The sequence below is a fragment of the Triturus cristatus genome, chromosome 8 (genome assembly GCF_964204655.1).
Source record: "Triturus cristatus chromosome 8, aTriCri1.1, whole genome shotgun sequence".
NCBI classification, from domain to species: domain Eukaryota; kingdom Metazoa; phylum Chordata; class Amphibia; order Caudata; family Salamandridae; genus Triturus; species Triturus cristatus.
In genome coordinates, this window is record NC_140591.1 from 401,624,529 (window position 1) to 401,648,263 (window position 23,735).

A 23,735-nucleotide genomic window follows, 5' to 3' on the forward strand; every position below is an offset into this window, starting at 1 on the left:
CCTCCGTACGCTCCGCAGGATCTTCAAATGGATCCACCTTGACACGAGAAAAACCGTTACCCAGGCCCTCATCACCAACAGACTCGACTACGGGAACGCCCTCTACTCAGGAACTACAAACAAGCTCCTGAGACGACTCCAACGCATCCAGAACGCCTCGGCCCGACTCATCCTCGACGTCCCCCGCCGCAGCCCCATCACACTCCACCTGAGAGGCCTGCACTGGCTCCCCGTCAACTCAAGGATCACCTTCAAGCTCCTGATCCACTCACACAAAGCACTGCACAACACCGGACCCACCTACCTCAACAACCGACTCAGCTTCCACACCCCCACCCGAAGCCTCCGCTCAGCCAACCTCGCCCTCGCCACAGTCCCCCGCATCCGAAAAACCACCGCCGGTGGCAGATCCTTCTCCTACCTCGCCGCCAAGACCTGGAACACTCTCCCCACCATCCTACGACAGACCCAGGACCTGCTGGCCTTCAGAAGACTCCTCAAGACCTGGCTCTTCGACCAGTAGCACCCCCCCTCCAGCGCCTTGAGACCCTCTCGGGAATGTAGCGCGCTTTACAAATGCAGTGATTGATTGATTGATTAACTTTGAGCCATGTTGAACAGCAGCCACACTGGTGTACAACACGACTAAAACAAATTGCTAAAGCAACACCGCGCACATATGAGAGACCTGTTGGCTTTGCCAATGCTTGTTTCTGTAAATTGATATCTCGTTCTTTCTCCCTCTTCTTTATCTACCTCTTGGTGTATTTGAGTATTCAACCAGCCACTGGGATGAATGAGCCTTTCAAAATGGTGCCCAGCAAACACGAATTTATGACCTGAGGAGGTGCAAGAGGGCAGCCTTCAGGACTCGGTGACACTTACCTGTGTTTATTCAAGGCCAAGCCCAAAGTGGACTTCAAACCAACTAAAAACATTCGCCTGCAAATCTTGTCCCTTGCAGTTCTAGGAAGTTAACCGAAATCTCTGCTCTGTCATAGATGAGCAAAGCAAACCCTGGCACAAGCCACACAGGGGTTTCCGGGCTCTGGTCCGTCAGGAGTAAAATCTGCGATCTGGAGGGAGCTGTTAGATAGCCACAGCAGGCACTTTAACCATCTGAGCTATCGCAGCAGCAGGACTGGGAGTTACAAGGCATTGAAGAGAAGTACCGCTACAGGAGCTTCAGCGAGGGTGCAACCAGAAGGATTAACTCGCTCTCAGTGGCCCTTCTTAACTTTTATCTGGGACTCGCAGGTCAGGAGGCCGAGCTGATAAATAACACAGCAAGAAAGGAGAGACAATGGCAGTGCTTCCGGGTGGGGGTAAGTGGGATGGCAAAGTAAACAAACCTGATTAGAGACAGAGAAATGCTAACATTTGCAAAGCAAGTAAAACATATGTGTGAGGCAAATTGGATAAGGGCGAAACAAGGAAGGAAAAGCACGTAACAAAAGAAAGATAGAAAAGAAAAAGGGAAGGGAAGAATGGAACAAGGAATGAAGGGAACTCGCTTCCAAAACAATTTCGGCGGACCTTTCTAGAAAGGGTCCAGAACGCGCAAAGTGGAGTTTTAATTTAGACAGCCCAGGGGCAGTCCCTCATGATGCAGTCTAATTTAGCATCGGAGAAACCCAGGATAAAAAACACGCGAGCGCATAGCAAATGCGATTCTAGGAAAGTGCCAAAAAATAAAGGGGCAGGCCACTTTAGAACACAAAACACCCGGGGAACTTCGGGGAAAGGAAAGGCGGAGAGAGGAAACGAGACGCTCCGGCTCCTCAGCCATTCGGTGTAAGTGCAGCCCCAGCCGCGGTCGGCGCCCCGTACAGCCAGGGCACATAAACACACGGGTTTCTTCTGAACTGCTGAAGGACTATTGTATAAGTAACGTGGACACGTCTCGCATTAGGACCTAAAATCGAAGCGTCCGTCCCTGTGTTGAGATTTTCTCTCGTTTGGTGGGGCGTTTCACGGTTTCTTGGAAGTAAAGAATCCCGGAATCACAAGAGAACGCTTCGCTTTTTCTGCCCAATGGCGCGTGACAAAGATAACTGTAAGTGCTTTTGTATAGTGTTCACTGCCACACATTTTGTCTTTTCAAACCATAAGATGAAGGCATTCATTACTGTAGTCTTGTTTTGAGAAACTCAGCGGAAGGGTGAGAGGCTGAACTGACTTTGCCGGGACTCGAACTGTGGGTCGCAGCAGATGCCAGGAGCCCGTGCAACTCGCTGAGCCATCTTCCCGGCGTGACTCATTTGAGACGGGAAGGGATATACCACGGGGCATTCTATAGTCAGGATATTCCTGTATGATGCAAGATGATCTGTATGGGAGAAATGTTCAATACAACATCCCTCTCAGATGCCTGTCAAAGTGCAAAACGAGGAAGGTAGCCTTAAACAGGGCCGCGCCGACCTTAATTTGGGTACACGTCCGATGTGTTCTCCGTTTAATACCGAGTTCTGAAGTCCTGCATCGCCCACTCTTCCTGCGAGCCCCCCTCCCCCCAACCCTTTTTACAGCCCCATTAAGGCAGACGTCCTCACCTGGGTGCCCTCTCTTCTAGCCGGATTCCCATCCACCGTCAGGTGCGGTCCCCGGGCAGTCCGTGTCCCGCCCGGCTGCTTCCCTTCTCCCGGCTCCGCTCCCTCGCTCCAGCCTCCTGGCGCTGCAAACTCAGCGGATTCAGAGGCGTAGCTAGGGGGGGGCGGTGGGGGCGGTCCGCCCCAGGCGGCACTATTTTGGGGGCGGTGGCGCGACCCTGGTGGCAGAGGCGTAGCTAGGGGGGGGCGGTCCGCCCCAGGCGGCACTATTTTGGGGGCGGTGGCGCGACCCTGGTGGCACATGGCGGCGGTGATTATGATTTAATTGGGAACACGGACACCTCCCCCACACGTGCGGCAGCGGCTGTGAATCTATAGCTGAAGTCGGAGCACTGCACACGTGACGGTGACGTGCAGTTAGGTTGTTAGTGAAAGTGCACCGGCTGTAGTGCACGCACGCACCACCTAGCAAGTGATTGTTGTGCGTTGCGCGGCGTACCGTCTATGTGGTTCCCAGGGCCGTCAATCATGTTGCGCGCAAAAGCGCTACGAATGACGGCCCTGGGCATAATTTTTATCCAGCCCCTGCGCAGTGCTGCTAAAATGCAGCAGTGACGCGCGCCACCACCACGCGCTCTTTTTACAAAGTAGAGTCTCGGCAGGGGTCTGCTGGGCGATATGAACCCTCGAGACTTCTTATTGCTTTCTCTATCCCGTCTAAACCCCCCCTTCCTCACACTTTGTTCACCCCCTCATCTGTATTGGTTCGCGTATTGGGCTAAGGAGCTGTTTATCTGTAATTCTTCTGGTAAAGAGATCTTTTTTGATGTCTTGGCAAAAATGGTGAGTGCATCCCTTCCTTTTGTTTAAGTGGCAGAATGTTGGAACTACAAGTTGTGAGGCATGACTTTGACTATTGAAATGCCTAGGTCTTTGCTCATTAGGACCTCGGAGCTCGCTGTGCATCAGAAACGTGCAAGGAATGTTCAGCTAGAGTAGTCTCGGTGGTGGGGTGGGGGGGAGGGGGGGGGCAGAGAAAATAAGCTGTAAATGGGAGACCGGGGTATAACAAATGTAAACTTGCAATATATTGGATGATGAACTTGTCTAGTCAATACCAGTAGTCCCCGATTTCAGTCTCTGGCTTTATTAAATGGATTCACTGAATTTGTTTTCACCACTTTTGATTTAAAGATGTTCCTTGTAGTCTTTACGTTTTGTGTGTAAAATACATGTTGTAATGTTACTCCTCCACCTGAAAGCCTAGGACTTAGTTTCTTCAGAATTGCTTGACTTTTTATGTACATTTATTTCTCTTTGGTCAATAGATCATGAGGGTGTTTATAGTAAGCGCATTCTGCAGTAGTCATGCGGTTTGTCTGGTGTAGACTCATCATTACGCAGCAAATTGGTGTCTTCTTTTTAACACGACCCAAAGCCCCTACAAATGAGAACTACTGGGTGCAGGAAAATTTGCTGCCATGATTTTTGCCATTTTGTTCTCTCTCCTGCCCCACTGTGAAGCATCAGCCTCCGTTGCGAGGAAGTACACCAAGGCTGGAAGACGTCTTTAAACGCACTTGAGTTGCTGGTGTTGTTTTAACTGTCTTCGCTCTCTTCCTGATTTACATCCTAGTCTGAGCCTGCATTGCCTCTTATCTTTTTTGTTGTTGTAGTTTTATATAGCGCAAACTATCAGTATCGGAGCGCTTTACATGAGCACGAGTTGCCTTACAGACTAATTTATTTCAACCTTTACTGGAAACAAGGATATTTTCCCATTTTACTCGTTACCAAACTGGGATCATAGCAATTATTATGATGGCTGGCGTTTTGCCTATGGTACTTTGGAATACTGTAGAAGTGGAGTTGAACCGGAAGTGATCATATTCATCAACAGTGAAGCGACTTTAGTTCTTTAAATAATATAGGGCAAGAGAGAGAAACTGCGTTTGGCATTTGAGACGTGAAATAGGTGAATAGCTTGCTCTGCCAAAACAGGTTTCCATTTTTGATACCTGTTAATGTCACCCTTGCATTCTCATGCTCGTAATTATTTGTGAGAAAAATGATCATGTGATCAATAGTAGAAACCTCTGTATAGTAAAGTATGAATATGGGACTTGCCTGCACTTGTCCAGGTTGCCTACAGGTGGACACTTGATTCTGTGATTCAGAGTATTACCTTTGTCAACAAGCCTTTTCAGACTCAGATTAGCATGTAAGGAAATTACAAGTTAAAGGGGTACCTTGGTACAATAGCATACAAGTAAGGAGTCTACCCCATTCCACTATTAGTAATAAAGGGTCATGACCTGAAAGCACCATGTCAGGTGGTTCAGGGCCAGCATTGGAACCCACCCTGGAAGTAGAGTGCAGTAATCCCCTCCTGCTGATGTACAGGAACCAGGCTCACCGGGGGAAGGCTTCTAAATGGCAGCTCTGTGCTCACTTGTACCATCTACAAAGCTTCCTTTAGAACTTTGTTTGACTTACCCATTTTGACACACCAAGTCCAAATTCGGCTAATGAAACAAACTTGAGATATGGAATCAAATTTTTTGCCACCTTCTTTAAAAAATTATAGGCCCCACTAGAACATCTTTATTGTCGGCAGAAATGTTAACGCTAAAAGACACGCCCGGCCATCCTTGACCTAAGTCTCTTAACAGAACATTAAAACTCCTCAACATGGAGAAAAACTGGAATGAAACTATTTAATATTTGCCCTTTGGGGGGACATACTAGCCAATCAGATGAAAGTTAAATCCAAGGGTTTCCAGTGACCTGCAGAGACGAGATACTCCTGTATCATCCTGAATTCATGTAGGTTTTGCCGCTGCATGACTCCTTCTCAATGGAACTGACAATCATGTTCATCAGGATTTTTTACCTGTAGTTTAATTCCACTTTAGCTACAAATCACCCACACCATTAGTGATTGCTAGCGCTGCAACTATAAAAGGAGAAACCAGCTAATCCTCATTTGGTTTTGTTTATGGAGCTGGTAATTAGGAAGTTTAATAATGTCTTCATTAGACAGTGAGCAATATGATAATGAAATTTAATGATTATTGACCTCAGCAATTGTGAATCTTTTGATTTGTTTGTTGGAGATGTAAACAACTATTCACAGCTTTTTCTTTGATTAATATTTCATAGTTTCATTTGGAAGATCCAGATAAGCACCACATTGCGGAAATTGTTTGAAGTTGTCACTTAAGCTTGGAATAGGGATTTCAATTTGATAGGATTTAAACATATTGTTAACCCAGGCTATTTGAAGGAATCACTGGAGACCCTATTTAAAAGATCAGACAGATCATCAAATCTGCATCCAGGTAAGGGACATAAAGCAGACTTTTAAGGCAAACTTTCATCTTTTAATTAATATACCCAATCTTAAATCTAATTCCTCAATCTGCTAGAAGACAGCAGGCAATACCTGTTTAGTATGTGATTTACATATTGCGATGCAACAGGCTATGGTCCGTAAAAGTCCTTCAACCCCAAATCCTTTCCCCATCTCTTTTGCAAATGGGTCCCACATTAAGGCAAACATCAAAGGGGAGCAGACACAACCCAATATGGCCCCTCTCCATAGTGGCAAATTGGCAAGACATCAGAAATTGTTCAAGCACAATTCAGAAACTGCATTTAGTAGAACCTTTTAGAATCAGTACAGTAGTACTACTCTCATACTACAAAATGCTATTCACAAACCTATGTGTGGAGACCTCTACCTCTACCACTGCTCTGTTTTATGTGCTGAGATCTCCACCCAAGGAGGTATGCGTTTAAGGTGTAATAACATCTATTCAGACCAACACATTGCCACCGCATATAGGACTCTGGTCATATTTTTGGTTAAATATGCTAGAGGTTGCAAATAAGTCAACCTTGATACCTCTGTACTTGTATATTATTATTGCAAAAAGAACAATTGATGGATAGAATACAGAACAATGTCATACGTTCACTGGACCTAAATCCTTAATTTTTCTGCTCCCTATGCCATTCCAGTTTGAACCCAGCCATATGCTAATCAGTCTTGATTTGCATATGACCAAGTCTAAACTGGGGTGGCATGGTGAGCAAAAGAATGATGGATTTAACCCAGATCCATGGACTGGAGGTGAATGTTTTGATTTGTTCTGCATTCCGTTTATCAATTGTATGTCTTTGTACTGCCGGTGTATTCAACTGTGTAGCCTTGGCCCGTGTCATGTATGTGCATATAACTTGCATGATCGAGGTAACTATTAGCGGTTATACCACGTGTCTCTTGGACCTCTTTCCAGTGCTTGACGTTCTTTTTACCGAGCATCCCCCCCCCCACCACCATCCCCGCTACCTGCCATGGGCGGCAATCTGAGGGATAGCCCCGGGCGCCAGAAGCTCTAGCTACGCCACTGAGCGGATTCCCTGCACTTCCTGCAGAGCACGACGCCGCACTCTGGTGAACTTTTCTTCCAGGATGAGTCCAGGGTTCCGGTTGCTGACTGAGGACCGACCCTTCTCCCCACTCCTGCCACGAGCGGGGGGAGGTGGCTGCAACCCCCGGGTCCGAGCTCCAGTGGATGCGTCTGCTGTCCACTGCCTGCGCCGCTGGGCAATCTGGAATTGGAGAATGTTTGTTGACAGTAAAGGCTGGCTGCGCTCAACCAGTCTGAAGGTGTCTCTTCTGGCGAGCATCACCACCCAGAAACATCAGCACAGAGAGTTCTGTTCTGACAAAATAAAAACACTCCTGCCATGTCCAGTAGGTATCGTAAATAAAGTAGGGTAAGACATGCCACAGCCCAGGACTTAAGACAGCATCAAATAAAACAAATAGAATCTTTTTAAGGATCTCACAAACTTGGGTTTTTAAACGTTTTAGTTGTTTTTCCTTTTGTGTTTTTCCCCCAATAACCCGAGGGTTTGCAAAGCCATCTCGACTTGTATCATTGTTGTTCGCCCTAAACGAAATTGCTTTTTGACAAATCGCCATGTCGGGGCGCACGCGCTCGCCCTTCAGATCACACACTGGCCCCCAGCAGCTGTGCTAAAAGTTTTCCACAAAACAGCTTGGGCGGCGGGCCACTTCAAAAGTCACACCCGAAGGACCTGCTTTCGTGACATTTGAAGTGTGCCTCATTCTGTTAGTCGTCTGCAGCACAAAATAGACGGGCAAACCCCGGTTTTACAAATTTAAAGCGCTTGGGCAGTCCATGTTCACTTTTCATAAAACAGAGCCATGGGGGCCTAACATCCCTAAGAAAGTGCCACGTCATGGTTGGTGTTTTTGTTACCACGGCAAGGCTATGCATTCTGCCTTAATTTATTTTCGTTTTTAAAGCTCGGAGGGAAAACCCTAAAGAAGTGAAACAGTATGTCAGAGTGTTTTAAACATTACCATATGTCCAAGAAGTCAAAAGCACAGGAAGTTGGAAAGGGGAAGGCAAGAGAGTGTAGAATTTCAGTTCCACACTAGTGCCTGTAACTGAAAAGCCAAGAGACACACAGATGATGAACAGAATGCGGAGCAAATCAATAATTGGCAGTTCGGGCTGAGCTGGGTCTAAATTGGAATGGCGTGGCGTGCAAGAAATCGATGGATTTAACCCAAATCTGTGACTGGGGTGAATGTTTGATTTATTCAGCTTTCCGTCCATCATCGGTTCTTTTTGCAGGTAACTGAAAAGCCAGCACCCAACAGAGTTGGGTATCGGAATGATATATGCTTTGACAAAATCTACAGATCCAGTGTGTTTTGGGTTTTTCGGAAAGGAAAATGTCTAGTTTATTTACTTACTGGTAATTCCATTACTCCAATTTTCTCCTCCTTGTCCCTAGGCAGCGGTAGTCGGGATAACTGGCTGTAGAGATGCAAGTGAAACATCGCTTCTCTAAATGAGCTGGTACCAGCCGCCATTGAACTTCCTGGGTCATAAGAATCCCCAGCTCAGAAAGGCGAGGGGCTGGATTCCGTCCCCTGAGAATTTGTCTTGACAACAACCCCAAGTGGATCATGTTGCTGGATCAACAATGATTGTGGACGCCTGAAGCAGTGTCATCTTTAGGATTTTTGGAGCGCCTACAAGTCATATTGTGGGGAACCATATTGGGAACAACTTTGAATTCTGTTACCTAATTTCTGTTAATTCAAACCTGCATGATGTTCAACAATATTGCATTATACTTTCACCTCCACACAAAATCAACTGAAATAATTCTTGCCCGGAAGCCCAAAACCTTAAAATGAGACTGGATTGATAGAGAGAGAGTCAGAGTTAGAGGTAGGCATAGAGAGGGAGAGGTTTTGACAGAGAAATTCACAAAGGTGCTACAGATTGAATGATAGATATCTTATCCAGGAGGGCCCTTGGAAGATAGGGCCCCTGGAAAATTGTCCAATTCACTCATGTCTTATAAGATACCTGGCTTGGAAGGGAAGCATGGAACAAGAAAGAGCAATAACCTGTAAGATAATCAGAACAAAGGGTCCAATCCATACCCTATGAAGAAAGGAGAATAACTCAACATCTCCACTTGGATCCATCCCCAAGCAGGAGTTGATTGGAGAGACAACAAGTACATCCAGTGCGAATGAAGTCGACCAGTATGGTGTGGTACATGGGTACTCACAACATTTTTCCCAGGGGTCAAAATGTTTGGTGTGTGGCTGAGTGGCGCAGGGTGGCATGGTTGTAAGGGAGCATAAAGTGAGTGTAAGGAAAGCAAAGAATGTACATCTAGTAGCTGAATTAAACATTGTGAAACAAGAAAACCTGGGATCAATCCCGGCTTTCCCACTTGACCAAATTGTATGAATCTAGGAAATTGTTTTATTTCACTTTGCCTCCTCTTTCTTCATTATCACCTATAAGAGGACCTCGATAAACATGACATCAGAATGTGCCTTGCACAAATCCTTCTCTTGTGTTTGATTTAATAAACTATAATGGGGTCCATGAATGATAGCCACCCAGAGGGTGCACATAACTCACTTGCATCTTAGTTCACTATTACCGTTGTTATCCGGGTAGGGGTATCCATGGCCTGTTTCTAAATTCCTGATTGAAACATCACTTTTAAAAAAAGACTTCTCAATGCATTGATATAACTTGATGTACTAAGGTGAAATGCTTCTGCATGTTAATGAAATTCTGAAGAGACTTAATCATATGTTTACGTTTGTTTCAAGATGTCTTTAAAAATGAAAGTGTTTATACATTTAAATTGTGCATAACACCTTCGTTTCTTCCTTTCTTTAACTTCAATTAAACTGTAAATGAATGCTTCCCTGTTTTTCTCAGTATTTCTCAATGTTAGCATTAATTCAAGTAAACAGCAACCCAGTGCTGCTGTTGACCAAGGGGCCGCATGTAAAGCTCAAGGGGCCCCGGGACATACTTTGAGTATTACTGGTCTGGAGGAAAGTATATCATTCCCATATCCGTCTGGCAGCGAGCCCTGATAAAATGGAGATCTTGGGTAGGTCCAGTCTCGATTTCTTCAAGTTGATCAGGAAACCCAATGTAATGTAAAACATTGGGAGTTGACTCCACATCCGCCAATGCCTGATCTCCTGAAGAAGCATGTACTCGTCTGTTGTCTCGATACAGATGGTAGGCTATTCCATTGTTGTTCAAAATAGCAACTACCAGATACAGAAACTTTTAAAAGACTGTTGGGGCCTGTTTCAGGCCAGAAGGAAGGACATTGAACTGGAAAATATGAAATTGGACAGCAAAGCACAGGGATTTGCAGTAAGGGAACCAAATGGGGATTTGAAGGTTGATAATCCTCCAACTCCAGATCCACTAGTAATTCTCCCGGTAAGATCAGAGGAATGTTTGACTGCGGCAGGTCTATCTTGAAATAAATAGTTCTCACAAAAGTTTTACTCCTTTCAGATTGATAAAGAGACAGAACTCCCCAGACATTTTTGGAACTAGAAAGACGAGCGAGTAAACCCTCTTTCCCTGGTCCTCCAAGGAAAGTAGAACAATGTCTCACTTGTCCAAGAGGGTTTGGATTCCTGCTATGAGGGCATCCAGCTTGTCCAGAGAGCTAGGTGGGGAGTGTTAGACTTGGCATCTTTTGGCGTGTTTCCCCTGTCTTTTTTCTTTCGTACCTCCTGTTTTTATGTATGCTGGACTCATTTTTGCTGGTTTTTGTGCCTCTGCACCTGTTTTCACTACTATTAAGTGTTACAGTACAAGTGCTCCTACTGTAAATTGTGTTAGGATTGGTTTTCCTCCTTGCTCATAAATACCACCTTGAGCACCCTGACAGAAAGATTCATCGGGTTCAAAGATGTCTATAGTCAAGAAGCCTTTCTTGATGAGATTCAGCCAGCATTGTGCAGAAAACTGTATATATAGTTCAGGTATGGATCCCTCCCTTTGCATTCTTTAACCAAAACCTGGAAAGAGAATTCAGCCCAGAAGTGTCCATCGTGTGGTGTACTTGAAGAAACCGAGGCTCATGGTCTCTTTACCCTACCCTACTAATTTAGTGATAGCTTACCAGGATATTAAACAAGTCCACAAGAGTCCTTTGAATGCAATCTTTCTGGATGATGACAATGCTTTTATTGGGTACATTGGTAGGAGACACTTTAACATCTTAATTTTCCCACCTTATTTATCTATGCAATTAAGGTTCTGTATCTTAGACCGGTCACAGTGAAATGTATCAATCAGATACTTTCAACATTTTCCATGCAGAACAGGATAGAAGACATGGCTGCCTCCATCTCCAAGACTCTTTGCCCTATATATTAAGTATTTTCTGATGCTAATAAATGCATTTTCCCATAATCTACCTTACCGTTTCCTACTACTCACAGGGAAGAGTACTTGCCTGTGCAGATTACATTGCCATCCTTGCATTCATTTCTGAAATCATTATGCCTAGGCTGTCCGGAATTCGGTTTCAACCGACTCTGCCCGACAGTACCCTACCAGATGAAAATCAGCTGACCCGGTTTAAACCGAGTGTCACTGATTTTCATCGTTGTTGCACCTTTTGGCCACTTGATGGAGCCAAAGCAGTACAAATGGTGGTGCATGGCGCGGAGGTGTCAGGGGAAAACAGTGGCCCTGGGCCGGTCCGGCACGCAGGGAGCCGAGGTGTGAATGGCCCAAGGGCCAGAGCAACACCAGGCCACCTGCCTGGCTCCGGTGGGGGGGGGAGAGGAGCTGTTGTGGTCTGCTGTCTGTCCTACTGCGGTCGCACCCGAGTACTTCACAGGTCTTTAAAAAGACCATTTACTTAACAAGGCTTTGTTGTTGTTAACAAAGGGTGGGCGAGGGAAGTGGGTACAGGGGTGGGCACCGGGGAAAGAGACGACTCGCTCAATTATTTGCCTCAATAATAGTCAGCAAAGTGTTGTTTTTCTAGGTCTTGTGCAAACTGATTTGAAAAACATAAACCGGGGTGGAGAAAAAAGAAGTGATAGTTTCTACAATGTTATTTTGCCTGTACATGTTGGAAGGATTATCTGCTGAAATATTCAGCAATGGCCAGACCAGTGGATTTAAGCCTCCCCCACCCCCATTGCATTTATACAAAACACAAAACATTTTCAAGCCAAAAGAAATGCAAACGCCTCCCTTTTAGCTCGGAGGCCTTGCATCAGTCATCGCCCTGCCTGCATTTCGCTGGTGAGCCAGCCTGAAATTGTCTGCATTTGGCAGGTTTAACACTTCCTGGCAGGGGGCTATTAAGAGGAAGTATTTGCGCATAACTGTCAGAGGCAAGAAGAAATGCGCGCCCATGTCGATGTGTGGCACCGCTAACCTACCGGACCTCCCCTCCCTTTCACGCACTCCCACCCCTTTAGGCTAAACTGCAGCAGTGCTGGGGGTCACAGAGAGCACCAAGGTGTCTTAAAGCAGACCCAAAATATGTTTTTGTGAGGGCAAATTTGTCTCCGACCTGAAAACCATTGGGATTCCGAAGGAAAATGCTTATTAACAGATGTGGCTGCTTTGAGGAGACTTTAGGCTGATGTCGCTTCGAGGACTGCTTTGTACTTAACAAGCACCGATTTGTGGAGCAGACTAGTTAATGAAAGTAAATTACATTTTCTACCAACGTTTCCTCTCCTCCTTTCCGTCTTGGGACCGTGGGGCCGAGGACTTAAAAATAAAGAGGGTTTGCTTTATGATTGAACAGAAATGGTTACATCTGGATTCAAACGAACAGTGCTCCTGCAACTCTAGGTGTGAGTGTTTAAACGTAACTAACATTTTAAGGGATTATAATTGTTATTGATAGGAATGCAAACTGCCACACAGGCAAGAAAGAAAGCTCAGTTAAACACCCCCACGCAGGAGCCGGAGGTAGCCTACTGGCCACAGCAGCAACCACCACATGGCAGATTCCACCCTTCACCCTTCTGAAGTCGATAAAATGAGCACTGTTGAGTTGGGCCGATGTGATTACATTGGTTACATTCCGGTTCTAAAAAAATGGCTAATTACACAAAAAAACACCACGTAAATTGCAATGTGTTGTTTTTTTAACATTCAAGTAGTTTTATTTGTGTACAGTTATAAATTATTTTGTTTTTTCTTTCTGAGATTCACAAATTAATGTGTTATTGATAGATTAGTGTTGGGAGCAAATGAGGTAGGCAGCAGGATTTTATACATATGTTGTGTTACATCACATTTGACTTTGGCTCAAAAGTAACAGTTCCATGTATAACACTCAGCGAATATCAGCAGCCAGAAAACGACTAGGCAAGCAACAAGAACATGGGTTTAAAAACAAGCATTGGCATAGCCAATAGGTCTCGCCTTTAGGACTTTATAAGTGTTTAGCCATGCAACAGTTAATGTTGTTGCACCAAGGATATTGTGCTGCATAACTAAATACTTATAAGGTCCCAAAGGCGAGACCTATTGGCATGGTGCACCTAACAGTACCGTATTGCATTTCAGCACTTGCTACACAATCCTGTTGGAGAGCAGTCAAAAGAGCAAAAGCTACCATCACTGTTGGACAAAAAAAAAATCAATTGCAATAACAAAGCCCCAAATACTTTTTTTTTTTTTTTTTTTTGCTGAAGGAAGTCTTTTTCTTAACCCCATTTTTTTGACTTGCATATGCCCCTTCGGCCACACTGCAATATCATAGCATTTAAAAAAATTATCTACGTATATTTATTGACAAACGCTGAGATACCAATTCACGCTGTCATTTAAAACAAGCATTTACAATGAAATAGGTCTCGCATTTACGAGAGTTTGAGCTATAGACATTGCAAATAACAATGCCTTTTATTTTTGTTTTCGTTTTTAAAACCAAAATAAAAGGCTTTGTCATTTACAATGCCAATAGCTTAAACTCACATAAATGCGAGATCTATTGCATTGCAAATGCTTGTTAAATCTGAGCTGCAGAATCAAAGGACAATGGAAAGTATTTCATGACTGTATTAACTTCTGAAATGGAGAGCAGTATACAATTTCTGAAGGAAATGGAAAAAGCAATAATAAAAGCGAAGCGTCCATAAAAACCGGTAAAACACTGTTTCAGTTGTTTTTTATGGCCCGAAAATGAGTAACCACTGAAAAGCACTGTTTTTTTGAGGTATGGAAATCACTGAAAAAACACCACCAGAATTTACCAAAAATAGAAACTGAAAACAGGAAAGCCTAATTATGCCCAAAGCACTGGCGGAATAATTTAGGTTATGCTCTGGTTACAAGTTCAATGTCTACAAAACTCAGATTATTCAGTCTAGTCTTGGAGCTACTTATGGAAAAAAACTCACCGATTTCTGAAGAAGTGGTATAATATGCCACTTCCTCTTCATGACGGAGTAAATCTTGAGATAAGGTCCTGCCTTTTTCTTGTAATTGTTTAGTGGTGTTGTATGCTTTATTCCTCACTCCTGTTTCAAATGACTTCAAGAAATCATTACTTCCTTTTTGTGGCAATCAAAGAAACCAAGGCAAGATTATAGAAAATTCAATAACTATGGAAACCGGCGATGTTATGCTCCCTGACTTCAAATGATACTATTGAGTATTGTTGGACTGTGAAATTGCACAATTAGTGAAATCAGAGCTCGAGAGCCAGACATACACTCCCCCCCCCCACTTATTTCACTGATGGGCAAGCCAAGATCTAATAATTTTTTCAAATTCATTCATCTATCAATACTAAACGCATCGAATTAAAGACCTGACTGACAATGGCATTCTCCAGGCCAATGGGGTGGAATGTTTGTGATTTGAGTCTCCTAAATGATAACCCCCTGAGGCTAATGATGACTCTTTCAGACTGGCAACAACAAGGGGGCCGATTCACAGAACTAATTTAAGACAAAATCCTAAACTTACTACTTTTGGTATTCACAGAAGTTAGGATTTTGTCTTAAGATTGTCTTAAGACAAACTTAAGACAGACTTAAGACAGTCTTAAGACAGACTTAAGACAGTCTTAAGACAGACTTAAGACAGTCTTAAGACAGACTTAAGACAAACTTAAGACAGACTTAAGACGGACTTAAGACAGACTTAAGACAAACTTAAGACAAAATCCTAACTTCTGTGAATACCAAAAGTAGTAAGTTTAGGATTTTGTCTTAAGTTAGTTCTGTGAATCGGGCCCAAGGTCTTTCTTTTACAACATAAATATGGCCCGCATGACATGCAGCACTTCGAGTAAACACAGTTGAATGCAATTATTAGGAACATATTTCTAGCCAGCACCTCTTTGCATCTTCAGTCAGTTTTCTATGCCCTTTGAGTCATTGTCCTGTGTCTACCTTTATTCAGTTTTGAGCAATACAGCCCAATTGAACATCACCAAAACTGCCAACAAGTTAGCTGAGCAGCATAGTGAGTGTATCACCAAGGAAGTGCTGCAGGATATCTTTAATACCAAAGATCATTATGTCCAATCAAATAACATGTGCATGCGATGAGACCGTACACTCACAAGAATATAATATACCCGCGGGCCGCAATTCCATAGGACCTCAGGATACCTCACACTTGCCCTAGATGCAAAAACCCTGATTCAAATTTGATCAACATGTGTTTCTGATTGTCTAGTAATTAGAATCATTTGACATGGCTTGATTCTAAAATGTTTGGGTAAGATCTTAACTGTCAAATTCTCAATAAGCCCATGGACGACTCCATTTGGGTATTCTCCACTCGAATAACTCAAAGGGAGGATACTGAACACTAGCTCCTGTACCGAAGAGATGGAGTGGAACAGGGGTACTTTAGCAAATGGTACTGAAGAATGTTTGAGAATTAGGAAAATAATGAAACAAAGCAAACGGAACGAATGAAATAGGAAGTCTAGTAATTTAACTGATGTCAAAGTTATGGATTTGATTGTGATTAATATTCCACTGGGGAGTGGAGAAAAGACTGGTTGAAATACACAGGGGCAGATTTACGTTCCCTGGCGCATCCCTGCAAATCAGCAGGGATGCGCCAGGGAAGATGCGTCATGCAAGTTTGCCCTTGCGCCACTGCAGATGCACCACATTTACAATGCGGTGCATCGTTGCGCAAGGACAAGCAGATGCGTGACGCATCTGCTGGCGTAAGGTTGACGCAGTGCTGAAGTTGTGTCGCAAGCGCAACGCAACTCCAGCACTGTTCCAACCTGCTCTATCCCTAACATGGTGCGTCACGCCTTGCGCCTGCTTGAAGCAGGCGTAAGGATTAGACGCACCAACGTCAGAAAAGTGACTGCGTGAAATCATGTAGATTTCACTGCGTTACTTTTCCGAGGCTTTTTCCGATGTAACGCCCACCCTGCATACATTAAACCTGACGGGAGTTTAAAGTGACGCAGGGCTTTACAACGTGACGCATCACCCTAGATGCGTCACGTTGTAAATCTGTTGCAGTATGGCGCTAGCTTTGCGTCGCCGCTCCATCACAAAAGTGACGCAACGGCGGCGCAAAAGTGGCGCACAGGGCTTGTATATCTGCCCCATAGTTCCTAAAACAATTGGTGAAACTATTCAAGATTGCAGTCAAGACACATAATGGGTATTTTGAAATTTTAAACAGTGCTCCCCATTTTAGTAAGTGTTTGAAAGAGCTCCATGGGTTTCGAGTGAGAAAGAAAATACTTATGCGGGGGACTTAGGAACAATGGTGGTACTGCTGTCGGTAGCCTTGTAAAAGGAAAACTTGGAAACCAATTTGCAGGACAGGGGGCAAGGTTTGATGGCTCACAAGGTGGTATTCTGAAACAGCCAGGTTTTGAGACGCTTTCGGAACGGGAGATGGTGAGTCTCTGGGCCCGATTCACAGAACTAACTTAAAACAAAATCCTAAACTTACTACCATTTTGGTATTCACAGAAGGCACTTACTCATTTTGGTATTCACAGAAGGCACTTACTCATTTCGGTATTCACAGAAGTTAGGAGTCCTAACTTTAGGACTCCTAAATGCCTTCTGTGAATACCGAAAGTCTTAAAGTTAGGATTTTTCTCAGTTTAGGAGTAGTAAAGTTAGGAGTCCTAACTTTACTACTCCTAAACTTAGAAAAATCCTAACTTTAAGACTTTCGGTATTCACAGTAGGCATTTAGGAGTCCTAAAGTTAGGAGTCCTAACTTTACTACTCCTAAACTGAGAAAAACCCTAACTTTAAGACTTTCGGTATTCACAGAAGGCATTTAGGAGTCCTAAAGTTAGGACTCCTAACTTCTGTGAATACCGAAATGAGTAAGTGCCTACTGTGAATACCAAAATGAGTAAGTGCCTTCTGTGAATACCAAAATGGTAGTAAATTTAGGATTTTGTCTTAAGTTAGTTCTGTGAATCGGGCCCTCTGAGCGCAAGTGCAGGGGCAGGGTGTTCCAAAGTCTAGCTATATTGTAAGAAAAGGAACTGCCCTCACTCCTCATCCTTCGGATTTTAGGGAAGGCGGCTAAACTCAGGTTAGCAGAGCGGAGCAGTTTCCTGTGACTGTAAAAAGTGATAAGGTAGCCATTAATGGAAGGGTCTTTCCCCCAAAGAGTCTTGTGGGCTACACAGAGGGATTTAAATGTTATTCTCTCCGGGATGGGCAGCCAGTGTAAGGTCTTCAGACCTGGGTTAGCCGATTGAGTTTTAGGAATGCTAAGCAGCAACCGAGCGGCACAGTTCTGAACAACTTGAAGTTTCCTTGTTGTGGATTTAGGTGCTTCCAGATACATGGAGTTACCGTAGTCTAGACAAGACAGAACCATGTCCTCGACCATAATTCTCCTGGCCCCCACGGGAAGGAGGGTAGAACTTTCCGCAGCATTCTAAGAATCTCATAGCAGGCTCCTGTTAATTCCACTTCTTGCTGGTCAAATTTGAGTGATTTGTCCAGCCAGACGCCTAGGCTTTTAATCTTAGACTTAGGGGTCGGAGTAGGTCCAAGGCAGGTTGGCCATGCATGTGTGAGGTCAATGTTAGGCGAGTTGCCCAGGAGCATTATTTTTCTCCATTGAGCCTGAGACATGAGTGTTGCTGCACAACACATCCTCCTCGCTCCGGGGTGCTGTTTTTCTTCTCTCGTCCAGTCTCCAGGGCGGGCCCTAGCCAACTCCCTTAACCAATCCTAGCGCTGTTCTCATGCTGATAACCAGCATTAGAACAGCACCAGGATTGGAGGGAGTGGCCTCTCTCGGCGCTGGAGGCCTGTGCTTTCGCTCAACACAACTGTCCAAGACAGCCGGCCAAAGTGGCATGCACAATTACAATTTAGGTGCACAGGCAGCCCACCACTACTCCCTGCTGCTGCCACTCAGCAGGCCCCGCCCCGTCACTCGGTTGCGGGAGGGTTGATGAAAAATAAAATGGTAATAAATTCACTTTATTACCATTTGTTTTCATCTCGGGGGTCATTGTATTTAGTGGGGTGACGCTCAACCGCTATAATCTAGGAGCTGCCCCTGTATCTGCAATATTTTATCTTATAGTAGGTATTCTATTTTTTATGGCCTGTATGTGATCACCACATTTTTGATATACAATATGTATTTTTGTTCAAAAGAAGGGAGATGGATGACATTCCAGGATGTCAACATAGAATGCCATTTAGCCAAGGATAGATCATCGCAGCCTTTGAACTATCTCCGTAAACTACTGGGAAAATCCAGCTCATTTACTGGATCACTAGTAATGAGGACAGTAACTATCAAGCGCCTTCATGAGCAGATCTTTGCAACATATATTCACAATGCGAATATCAAAAACAAAAATGAGTTCATGTTATTAAGATGCAAACAGTAATGCCACACCTTTAGCTGACTTTTGCCACCATGTACAAATTCAGGATGGCAGTGTCTGCAAGCATGAAGGAGGAGATTTACTAAGAATTGACGCTGTGCTTGCGCGCTGCTTTGCATTACATAGTGCCAGGGGAGCGTACCATGGGTGGAGCACTGGCGTTCCCATACAACCAACCAAGGTTTCTGATGCTAAACCCAATTTACTCAATAAAGTACACCGGGCTTAGCGTCAGAAAACTGCACCCTTTTGAAGTAGGCGCAAGGAAGGAGAAATGCTTTAATTTTTCCTTCCTTTTAAGACTTTGCATGTGTGCGGCACTGTACAGCACACATGCAAAGAGGGAAATGGTTTAAGTTAGTCTAAGCATGGTATTTTGTATTGGAAGGGTACCTTTCCAGTACAAAACCTATGCTAGACTCACAGAGACACCCTTGCACCATGTCGCAATGGTGTCTCCGTGGCGCACGGCAGCTGATTTCAGCACTGGCGCTAGGGACAGGGAAGAAGAGTGCCATATTTTAGTAAATTTGGTGCTCTCCTCCTCTCTCCTTTTCACGCAGCGCAGCTGTGTGAAAAAGTAGTAAATCTGCCCCCGAAGATTACTGAGCGGAATTCACAAAGATCAGAAGGCAAGCGTGATTGTGATGTGGACTGTCAATCACTGCTGTGAGATATGGACATGTCATAACATGGGTCCTGTTTTCAGACAGGGGGGGCCTGCATATTGTGGAAGAGAGGCGTGAGTACAGCAGCCCCGCACGCCTCCCCTTACTTCATAACTGCGTTCTTGATATGTAGCTTCTCTTTACAAGTTGAGTGGAATAAGACAAGTTATTTTCCACACTAAGTAAATAACTACCCCATGGTGAGGTATTTGCACACGTGGTAAAATACTTTAGAATCTGAGCTTTCACCAGAGAAATGAGTTATAAGATGCAACATCTGTTTAGGCTCACTGAATTCCACATGTTAAGCCCTTTTTATTAACCTTTTCTCTTAATGCGGCAGGTTTGATCTGCCAGAATCTATCCAAGAACTGTGGGTGTGATAATTATCACACAACTCCAGGTCTTGGAATCTAGCCATTAACATGTAATGAGGGCCTCAGCCATGCATTGTCATGTAGGTGGAGACTGGAAGTTTGCCAGCATCAGTGTGCCCCGATGCTCTACCCTGAAGGCCATGGAAGAGCATTGAAAGGTCCTCTGAATAGTGGTGCAAATAGAAATGATGGGTCCTTCTGAAAAGTTTGGTTAGAGGATCCCTAAACGTTCACTTAGCCTGGCTGTGTCACAGATATACAAATGCCTTTGGTCAAGCAGGCTTTCCATAGGCCTGGAGGGAGTAGAGAAGATTACTTTAGGTCCCGCCTTCTGATATGTGTCTGTTCTGTTTCTTCCTTGAATAGAGGAATAAAAATGAAATTGTGAGCAGTCAATCTCATGCAGCACGTGAACAGGACTATATGATGCTGGCCAATAGGGAATCACCCTGTAGGTAGCTAAGTTTCCTCGCATCAAGCCTTGATCTGATCATAGGAGGTGTTTGGAATATGGGACTGGGACACACACACAAATGAGGCATTTCTGCATCCTAACAATTGCCCATTCAAATGCCTAATATTTGCAATGAGTGGGCCTGTCCCTGCACAGCATATTCCACAAGCCCAACTTTCCCTTCTGAAAAGGACTTGTGCCCAGTTTTCAAGTTCTTTTTACACGTGCCTTCTCAACAAACAAGCAAGGCAGAACAATAGTGTCCTGATTATTTACTGGTAATCTTCATTACTGTAAGTCCTATTCATCCTCGTCCCAGTCATTACTTATGAAGCAAGTCCCACCTCCTCAAGACTGAAAACTCCAGTGCATGCTGCAGGGAAACCACTCCCGTCCTGACTGGGCTCCAGAAAATCACTGCGCACTCCTCCTGACCTACCAAGCCTATACGAAAGCCACCCTGTCAAGGGAGGAATGGAGGGTCCTAATTACTGGGACAAGGACGAACCTTACGAGGAGGAATGGAGATTATCTGTGAGTAGTTTGGCCATTAACTCAATGCCCCTCATCCTGGTCCCAGTCATTATTATGAGGATTAACAAATCCAAACTGACTTCATCAAGAAAAATGACCCCAAACTGTAGTAAATCTGCCTTTTCGGCATGGCGACCATGGATTTTTCAAATTTACTGGACCCTATTTTTGTGTGCTGTCTTTAGTACTCTGTGCACTTTACCCCTGCTAATCAGTAGTAAGGTGTCAGTACTCCCACTTTAAACATGGTTGCATTGGCCTATTCCTCTTAGGTATATTTAACTTGCCTGTAAGTCCCCAGTGTATGAGTAAAATGTGCACCCAGGGCCTGGAAGTTAAATGCCACCTGCAGACTGTAGCACTTACTGTGTCAGCCACTAGTGTGACAAGGACAGATTAAAACCTCCCTTTTAAATATTAGATGGTCACAGTGTGCTCTGACGGAATAGAAATCAGGCAGGCGGAAAGGAAGTCAGGCGTGCGAGCAAGGTGGACTGCATGGCAATTGGCGGACGGCGAGGACAGCGCGGCAAGCAGCTGCAGGAGAGCCGGTTCCCGTAGCTCCGTAGCCCCGTACCTCCGGGGGGGGGGGGGGGGGGGGGGGTCGGATGACTGTTATGGTCCCACGTGCTCCGCGTGAGCCAGATGAGCCGCCAAAAGCCACTTAATGCCACAAAAGCGCCCAAGCTGCTCAGAGCAGCCTAAGGGGCTTTAACAGAGCAGAAGCCATGTGGAGAGAGAGTCTGGGCCCCGCAGAAGCGTCTGGATGCGGCTCGCGGGTGACCGTGACTCCTGCTTGGAATTTAACTAGAGCCAGTGCCAGTGCTGGAGTGGGGCAGCACCCCTCTGTCTTTAAAAAAAATTCTGGTTTACCTCATGGCCACACCCCTAGCCCCCTCTTACTATTAGAGGGGTGCATTAAGCTGGAGGGAGAACACGAAGGACACAGAGAACAGCGTGAGGTGGCCATGGCTGTGTCAGAGCTGCTGTAGAGGGTGGCGGACATACCCACAGAGGAACACCTAGAAACAGCCAGAGCTGCCGCAATTAGGTGGGGATCCTTCCCCTCAGGCATACCCCCGTAAGGGATCTATCAGTGAGAAAAAAGCGGTTAAGAGAGAGCCCCTGAACGATCTAACATAACCCTGATGATTGACACAGGCACATTCATAGTGGTCCCAGTTCCCAAAGGTTGCACAAGCAACATGCAGGCGTGCCCTCTGGATCTCAGAAGTAACAAGGGGGAAGCCTTCAGGGGAAAAAAGGCAATCACTGATGCTCACTGGGAGCTGGAAGCTAGCTCACAGGATCTTCCTACAAAGGAGAATAATGGTGAAAAGGAGGGAAGCGGACCTTGCAGATGCCACAGAGGAGAGACCAAAAAAGGATGCACATAACCCAAGAAGATTGCATTACCAACAATCTCTTCTTGAGTGGGATATCAGTAGAGCCCCAAGATATGAGAAAAGACCAAGATCCAAGATTCAAAACACTAGCATTAACAGAATATTTCCCAACCGCTTGGACACCGCTCCTCCGGGATCGTAATAACCCACCAGTGGTAAAAGGTACCTTCTCAGTAACCACCATGGATTTAAAGGAATCTTAATCAGGCTACATTGGAAAAAAAACCTCTACTACAGAAACCTCTCTCAAAGACAGTAAAAAGACAGCCTCTCCTCAAATTACCACAATTGTTACTGAAGGCCCCTCCGGAGGTCCAACTTTAGGCACAACCCTCACTGAAACCATCCTCCCCAGGTGGGGGAGTGGGAGCGTAGGGCGGGACTTAAGACCTGAAGAGAACATAGAACAACTGAAAGGAGTGAGAACACCAATAATAGTTACTGTAGATGTACATACACACACGCACAATAAAAGCGATGATCAGTTGGATCAGATAAGCTTAGCCCATCTCTCACTTGAGAACATGAGCAACTTTAAAGATTTAGAGCTAGATCCGGCAATCCAGCAAGGATACAGAATAAGGGACTCTCAGGAAGACCTGGACCCTTCCCACAAGGACAAGACACAAGAGAAAGTCAGAAAGAGCACAGACGGAGCCTAAACTTCTTGACCTTCACGCCCATCATAAAACATGACAATTGTCTGGAAGATGGCTCACTCTCTAGTTCTGAGCTCACCAAGTATCAAGATAAACTATTGTCCTCTATAAATATGATTCTAATGGCAGCAATTAACCCCCTTACTTGGCATTCAAATAAATTAGAAATTCAGACGGACATTATTCAAACAATAGCCATAGCCATTGTAAAAACATCGGAAAAACTAGACAATATAGAAAAGGGGCTCAGGGCCAGAGAGTGCTACTGCTCAGAAATTATAGACAAACTAACGACACTTCCTGAAGTTCTGGCATCCATGATAAAGGAGCCGGGGAATCTCACTTCGCCTGCACATATAAACTCTAACCATGAGAACACAACATTAGACCCAATAGGCAAAGTACTGGCAGTTAAAAAGGATAAATGAGTTGGAAAAAGATAAAAACAAACTGACAACTTTGATTTTCAGGCCCTGTAAATCGTAACACAATTCATCTGTGGGCAAATCAGAGCCCAAATCAACAAATTTAACATCAACAAATCTAACATCAATTAAAGATGGCTCAACACAAGATAGCGCAATCCACAGGCAGCAACAAGAAGTCCCCACAATGATGCGCTTAAAACTTGAAACTGCAAGAAAATTGGGAGGGGGAACAAAGTCGGGTGATTTGGACCCTACGGAGTTTGAAACAACACAGGAATTACAGGAAACACAGGAATCACATGACCACAGTAAACAGAGGACAAACACAAGTAAGTTGTCATGATGTGCGAAAAAAAGACTATAAAAACAACTGAAGTGCCAAAAGACCACACAAATCAGAAGTGCGGGCAGTCAT

At 44.7% G+C, this 23,735-nt stretch overlaps 1 protein-coding gene and 1 long non-coding RNA gene across 4 annotated transcripts in view; one reads left to right on the forward strand and one right to left on the reverse strand.

Annotated features, from left to right (window-relative positions):
- The window catches only part of LOC146802188 (phosphatidylinositol 3,4,5-trisphosphate 3-phosphatase TPTE2-like), a 276,700-nt gene extending 274,007 nt beyond the window's left edge, over positions 1 to 2,693 (reverse strand). For 2 of the 3 annotated variants that reach the window (XM_085621775.1, XM_085621776.1), the window contains exon 1: positions 2,553 to 2,693. The gene's annotated coding sequence lies outside the window, so the exon portion shown is untranslated. The remainder of the gene's footprint in view (positions 1 to 2,552) is intronic. The other variant, XM_085621774.1, reaches the window with a different exon arrangement.
- On the forward strand, positions 1,788 to 9,834 carry LOC146802189 (uncharacterized). The gene is made up of 2 exons (XR_014967709.1): positions 1,788 to 2,056; positions 8,388 to 9,834. It is a non-coding gene; the product is annotated as an uncharacterized LOC146802189 (long non-coding RNA).
- Positions 9,835 to 23,735: the final 13,901 nt, after the last annotated feature.